At 42.5% G+C, this 7,500-nt stretch overlaps 1 protein-coding gene across 3 annotated transcripts in view; it reads right to left on the bottom strand.

Annotated features, from left to right (window-relative positions):
* The window catches only part of LOC143019668 (protein tweety-like), a 475,005-nt gene that overhangs the window by 240,230 nt on the left and 227,275 nt on the right, over positions 1-7,500 (bottom strand). The gene's annotated exons all lie outside the window — the stretch shown is intronic.

The following is a 7,500-nucleotide window of genomic DNA, read 5'->3' as shown; positions in this document are numbered from 1 at the left end:
AACAAAAGATTACAAAGGAGGGGCATACCGACAGGAGACCTTTTGGTCCATAACTAGGTCGGATACGATAAAATTATAATAATGATAAATAGGTAAATAAACAAATAAAAATTATAACAAAATAATAAACAAAATAAATAGATGCATAAGTATGGTTAAATAACAAACAAACAGAAAATTAGTAAATAATAATAAACTGACAGATAAATAATAATAAATGAAAATCAAGCAAATAATAACAAACACACAGACAAACAATAACAAACAAATAAACAAATAATAAGAAATAAATGGCAGGCATTACAGCATCTTGCTTAGATGTCTTCCTCCTTCAATTGAAACTTCCCGTTCCCCGAAGAGGCACTCCCTGTGTACCACCTTCTTCAGGAGTCGCTAAGGCAGTGGTTCCCAATCGGTGTGCCGCGGCACCAAAGAGTCCCGTGAGATCAATTGACGGTGCCGCCAAAATTCATAGATACATACATACATTGCTTGAAACCACGAGGAAATCAAAGATCTGAATACCGAACGTTTGCGTCTATCTAAGACATTTTCAATGTACGTACTTTGAAAATGTCTTAAATAGACGAAAACGTTCAGTATTCCGATCTTTGATTTCCTCGTGGTTTCAAGCAAAATATCTTTATTCACGTGTTTTATGTGATTACTGTTGCATACATACATATACCAAAGGCTTTTTCCCCCTACACGGGGGGTAGCCAAAAAGAAAACGGCATAAAAACCATTCCCATCCATTCAGTTTCCTACATATTCCACTCCTCTCCACCCTCCTCCCTCCCTCTTATCTTGGCACCTCCCTGCATCCAGTCCACTGCCCTGGGTCAGAAGCAGTGTCGCAAGACACAGCACATCCACAGCAAGGCCGCTTCATAAATTAGGCGACCCCCTCTTCTCCGTCCCCCCCCAAAAACTGAGGGCAAAAATAATTTTCGTATTACCGACTCTGTCATCCATTTTTGTTCATTAAAGTAGCATCAGTGTAAAGATGAGTATTTTCACGTTATCCAGGGACAAAATTTTGTTACGCTGATGTTAAATCAACAAAATACTGACAAACTAGAATTTCGATTTTCTGACAAGGGTGCCGGGGACTTCTGAAAGGCTTGGCAAGGGTCCTTCAAGACAGAGAAGGTTGGGGACCACTGGACTAAGGAGCAGAAGTCTTCGATGCTATTGAACGAATTCGTCTTCTTATAGTACAACGGACACCTCTCTTTGCTTGCTTCTGTCATGAGGTCCTTAACACTGCCTCCTTACTAAGAGGCAGTTCTTGCTGTCTCCTCTATTTATGAGGTACTCATCGTCCCTTTCCACTGAGAGGCACTCCTTACTGCATCCACTCAGGAAACGCTTCTCTCTCTCTATCTATCTCTCTCTCACTTTCTCTCTCTCTCTTTCTCTCTATCTCTCTCTTTCGTTCCACTAAGAGTCACATTATACGAACTCTTTCCTGAAGAGGAGTTGCTTATCTCTTTCCTTCTTCATCTCTCGTCACTTAGCGAAGGCAGACTGGCCCACAGGAAGAATCGTTACCCCATGAGGTCCCAACTGAAGAATTCTCACCCCAGTACGCCGAATATCAACAGTGGAATAAAGATTAGATTGGGTTAGGTTGAATGAGGGTTATGCTTATTGTCATCAACTTATACAGCCGAAGAATCGTAAACCCAGGATGGCCCACATGAAGAATTGTCACCTTAGGATAGCCCACATGAAGAATTGTCACCCTATGATAGCTCGTACAAAGAATTGTCACCCGAGTACAGCCCACGTGAAGAATTGTCACCTTAGGATAGCCTACATAAACAATTGTCACCCTAGGATAACTCACACGTAGAATTGTCACACTAGGATAGCCCACGTGAAGAATTGTCACACTAGGATAGCCCACATGAAGAATTATCACTCTGTCGAAGTACAGGGGTATGGTCAAGACAATGCGCGCGCGCACACACACACACACACACACACACACACACACACACACACACACACACGACTCGATGCCGTAATGGTTAGAGTTCCCGGCCGCCACTACGGCGGTCCGGTTCGAATCCCGCCCAAGACTGAAATAATTTCAGTATCTGCGCTGCTAGTCTTTACTCCAACGCTCGTGGGCGGGGAGTAGGGTGTGTGTGTGAGCGTGTAAGGTCACAGCAGTACCCAGAGATCGGTCATATATGAGCCCTGAGCTCTCTTCCAGGAGGGTAGTAGCTATCGATTACGAGTCCAACATGTGATCCAAGACCATGGTGAATCACACACACCTACGACCGTCATCAGAACAAAATCAGGTACAACAGTTGAACCTGGAGATACCTCTAGTCTCTTAAGGTGGCCATCTCTACACATTTTATTCTGGTTAACGTCTGGGAGATTTATTCCGCGCAGGGCAAGACATGGTGACCAGGGAACTAATGGTGTTATTCTTGAGGGGAAAAAAAAAAAAAAATCCTTATATAAATATTATAGAAATCCTTGGAAGGGAAAGATTTATGTAAGGAAAGAATTTTTTTAAGAAAACCACCGTAAAAATCGTACGGTGGCATCCTTACAAAAAAATCTTTCCTAACATAAATATTTCCCGTCCAAGGATTTATGTAAGATTGAGATAAGGAATTTTTTTTTTTTTTTCTTTTTTTTTTTAGAATACCACTGTTAATGCTCCTGGAACTTGGGTCTCCCTGGAAGGCGAAGGCGATCTTATACCAAGAGACGACTCTCACAAAAGAGGCGGCCACATTTGCTCCTTGTGGACAGTAACCGTTGCTCCCGCTGGCGTCAAGTTAAATGAGAATAATCCAACAAAACAACACAAATGAATTGCATTGTGGACTGTTCTCAATAAGGCTTGACGCTACAATTCAACACCTCTTCTTCCTCCTCCTCCTCCTCTTCCTTTTCCTCCTCCCTCTGTTCTTCCTCCTCCTCCTCCTCCTCCTCTTCCTACTCCTCTTCTTCCTCCTCCTCCTCCTCCTTCACTTCCTCCCCTCCTCCTCCTCGTTGTCCTTTTTCCTCCTCCCTCTGTTCTTCCTCCTCCTCCTCCTCCTCTTCTTCCTCCTCCTCCTTCACTTCCTCCCCTCCTCCTCGTTGTCCTTTTTCCTCCTCCTTTTCCTTCTCCTCCTCCTTCTCTTCTTCTTCGTCCTTATTTTTATTCTCCTCTTATTTCTCCTTTTACTTCTCCTCTTCTTCATCCTCCTCCTCCTCCTCCTTCTCCTCCTCTTTATTCTCCTCGTATCTCTCCTTTTACTTCTCTTCTTCCTACTCCCCCTCCTCCTCCTTTTCCTCCTCCTATTCCTCCTCCTCGTCTTCTTCTTCCTCCTCCTCTTTATTCTCCTCTTATCTCTCCTATTACTTTACCTCCTCAACTTCTCTCTCCTCTTCCTTCTCATCTTCTTTCTCCTCTTAGTTCTCCTCCTCCATCTCCTCCTTCTCCTCCCTCTCCTCCTCCCTCTCCTCTCTCCTCGTCCTCCCTCTCCTCCTCCTCCTCCTCTGTCCCAATGGGTACAAGTCGTGATATCCGTTCGCCCTGGTTGATGAGGCCTTCCGCGCAAGGTCGTTAGCAGCCCAGCCCAATAATCATGTATATATATGTGTATGTGTGTGTGTGTGTGTGTGTGTGTGTGTGTGTGTGTGTGTGTGTGTGTGTGTGTGTGTGTGCGCGTGCGTGTGTGAGAGATTCACCATGGCCTTGGATCACGTGTTGGACGCGTGATTGATAGCTATTACCCTCGCCGAGGAGACCTCATATATGACCGATCTATGGGTAATGCTGTGACCTTACACGCACACACACCTCCAACTCCCCACCCACGAGAGTTGGAGTAACAACTCGCAGCGCAGCGATACTGAAATTATTTCAGCCCTGGGCGGGATTGGAACCGGACTGCCGTAGTGGCGGCCAGGAACTCTAACCACTGTGCGCATGTGTGTGTGCGCGCGTGTAATCATGAGTGTGTGTGTGTGTGTGTGTGTGTGTGTGTGTGTGTGTGTGTGTGTGTGTGTGTGTGTGTGTGTGTGTGTGTGTGTGCGTGTGTGTATGGTCGTTCTTTAAACCTAAGAGAAATATCTGAATCCTGACATCTACATATGAAAACAAATTCCTTGTGCTCATTGTACCGAAATGAGTGGTACTTCCTTCTCCTTTTATTTTTTCGAGAAGAAATAGAGGGTGGTATAAGATATCAAGAAGACATTTGGAGAAGTTTGTCCAAGCATGAGAGTTAGTACTGGTAGAGGTGTTGTTATTGGTATTGGTAGCCGGTCTGGCATTGTCTGCGAAGGTCATACCAATGCGATGACAGAACCCCATAAATCAAGCTCTCCTTTCCTCTACAGACCTCACCTTCACACGTCTACGATTCCCAAAGATGGAAACTTTATTCAATCAATCAAACCAGCCATCCTTAATCCACTACTTAACAAAGGCCTTCATAGCATTCCATGATTCACACGACCGCGCCAACCTCTGCCACGTCACTCCTGCAAACTTCTCAATCTCGTCTCTCCACATCCTGTCTGGTTTCCCTCTTCCACGCTTGCAATCTCCCAGTGACTAAATGCAATGCAATAACATTCTCTCGTTGTCCTCTCTCATCACAAACGCCGTCGAATGCCCAGTATCCTTCTTCTGTCTATATCTGTATACCAAAAAGCTTTTTCCTCCTTACAAGGGGGTTGCCAGTCAAGGCACGCGCCCACTCTCCATCCATTCCACATCCATCAGTCATCCATCTATTTCCCCCTTTTATCTTAGCTCCTTGTGGATGAAGGGGCCATCCCCTTCCCCCGCCACATTGCCCGGATCATCAGCAATGCAGCAAGACACAGAAAATACCATTAATACTCCCGTACAAACTCCCTTTTTGGCTCCTTATCCAAGAATAACTCCCCGGCAGTTGATTGGACCATGGGACATTATCGTGTGTCTTCAGAGCCAATTGGAACACGTCGATTACCCTTGTTGACCTTCGGCTTGACCCAGTTCCTCAGGTTACCTTTCCTAAAAGAGGTCATCACCAGGGTAATGCGTCGAAGGTCCTCTGGTTGACTCAAGGACCGCGCGTGCAAAAAAAAAAAAAAAAAAAAAAAAATAGATAAACAAATAAATAAGTAAATAAATTAATAAAAAGATGAATAAACAAATAAATAAACAAAATAAAAATAAATCGTCTCATAAACAGATTCAGAGACACAGACAATCAAGAGCTCCATTGTAGTAAAGGTATTAGTTAGTTGATGGGTAACTTAAACTACATTCAGGGTTAGAATTTTTTCGTCGTCTCTTCTGCTCACCACAACTACTACTTCTACTACTACTACTACTACTACTACTTATTCCTTTTCTTCTTCCTGTTCTTTTTTCTGTTCTTCCTCTCCTTCTTCCTCTCCTTCGTCTTCTTTTTTTCTTCCTCTCCTTCTTCGTCTTCGTTTTCCTCCTCCTCTTCTTTTAATCTTCCTTTCGTACATTTCGAACAAACAATCGCCTCGCTCCAGGTGACCCTTACACAAGGCCCCACCTGAGGAACCCACTGGAGGCCCCATTGCGCTCTCACCCTCATCCTCTACTCTACACCATCTGCTTAGTACCACTGAACCACCTGCTCTTCCAGCTGAATTATCATCGGCAGTCAGCGGTTCTTCGGTGTGGGGGGGAGGGGGAGGGGGACGGGAGGGTGGAGGGAAGGGGGAAGGGAGGGGAAGGGGGTGTTATGAGGGGGAGGGGGCCTCCGGACGTGTTAAGAAATTATCCTAATAACACTTAATTGAGGATGTGTGACTGTCCTTCCATCCTACTCGACCACAATCCCATCCTACACAGCCCCAACACACTCATCCTACACACCGATCTACAATCCCACATCTACCACAGTCTTCCATCCTAGTACACCCATCCTGTTTCACAAACCAGCCAGACCATCCTACCATCCATTTACCCCTTATCCTACACATCCTACCTACCCATCCTGATGACTCACCCACTCATCCTAAATCCTTCTACAGACTCCCACATCCTACCGTATGACACAAAGATTCAATCCTACACGCCTATCTTATGCTTATCCTTCACGCCCACTTCATAATCCTACTTCATCTGTCGATGCCTTACAAGCCCACTCAGGTGTAGATAATATATATATATATTACAAAGGATTACAAAGGCAAAGCATGCCGACAGGAGACCTTTTGATCCATATCTAGGTCGGATGCAAAAAAAAAAAAAAAAAAAAAAAAAAAAAAAAAAAAAAAATCATATTAATAATAAATTAAAACTATAACAATGTAAATAACAATTAAAATACATAAATAAATGCATTGGTATAGTTGAATAACAAACAAACAGGTAAATAGTAAATGATAATAAATTGACATATAACTAATAATAAATGAAAATCAGACAGACAAATTATAACAAAACAAAAACAAATAATATAACATATATTATAATAATTACAGCATCTTACTTAGGTATTTATCTAAATGATTCTTAAAGCTTCGAACTGAACTACATTGCACTACCTGTGCAGGAAGTTTATTCCATTCATTAACTACACGGTTGGCAAAGTTGTTTCTACCTACTTCCAAATTGAATCTATTTCCGGACAGTTTGAGACCATTGTTTCTTGTCTGATTCTCATTCAATGTGAAAATTTGGTCACTTTTGATGTTGTCAATTCCCTTTAAAATCTTAAAGACCTGTATCAAGTCACCTCTGAGTCTACGCTTTTTTAGGGAAAACAGATTAATGTGCTTAAGTCGATTTTCGTATGATTTATTTTTGATATTTGGAATCAGTTTTGTGGCTCGCCGTTGTACTTTTTCCAGTCTGTCAATGTCTTTAATGAGATTCGGTGACCATACGGAAACAGCATATTCCAAATGTGGACGAACTAACGATTTATATAGCTTGTTAATGAGTGATGGACTTTTGAAATCAAAAGATCGCGCAATCAATCCCAGAATCTTATTTGCTTTCTCAGAGGCTGAAATACACTGCTTGGATGATTTGAGGTCGTTACTGATAATTACGCCGAGATCTTTTTCACTATCCACTTTTGTTAACGAATTTCCAAATAACTTGTAATCGTACTTGCTGTTATTTTTACCTATGTGCATTACCTTGCATTCACTTGTGTTAAATTTCATTAGCCACTTTTCAGACCATTGCTGTAATTTATCTAAATCTTCTTGAATATCTAATTGGTTTGAGTGATCATTTGCCACTCCGCACAGTTTTGTATCATCAGCAAATTTGGAAACAGTAGATTTTAGTCCATGGTCTATATCATTTATATATACTATGAATAGAAGTGGCCCAAGAACGGAACCCTGAGGAACTCCACTTGCAACACTTTTCCATCCAGAAGTTTTTCCATTTAAAACAACTCTCTGTTTTCGACCTTTCAACCAATTACTAGTCCAACCTAATAGGCTACCACTTATTCCATGCAAAGCTAATTTAGTAAGTAGTCTTTCGTG

The sequence above is a fragment of the Oratosquilla oratoria genome, chromosome 37, assembly GCF_046742065.1.
Source record: "Oratosquilla oratoria isolate Oo_2021 chromosome 37, ASM4674206v1, whole genome shotgun sequence".
Taxonomy (NCBI): domain Eukaryota; kingdom Metazoa; phylum Arthropoda; class Malacostraca; order Stomatopoda; family Squillidae; genus Oratosquilla; species Oratosquilla oratoria.
Note: the sequence above shows the minus strand (reverse complement) of the source record. Positions and strands in the feature narration are given on the sequence as shown.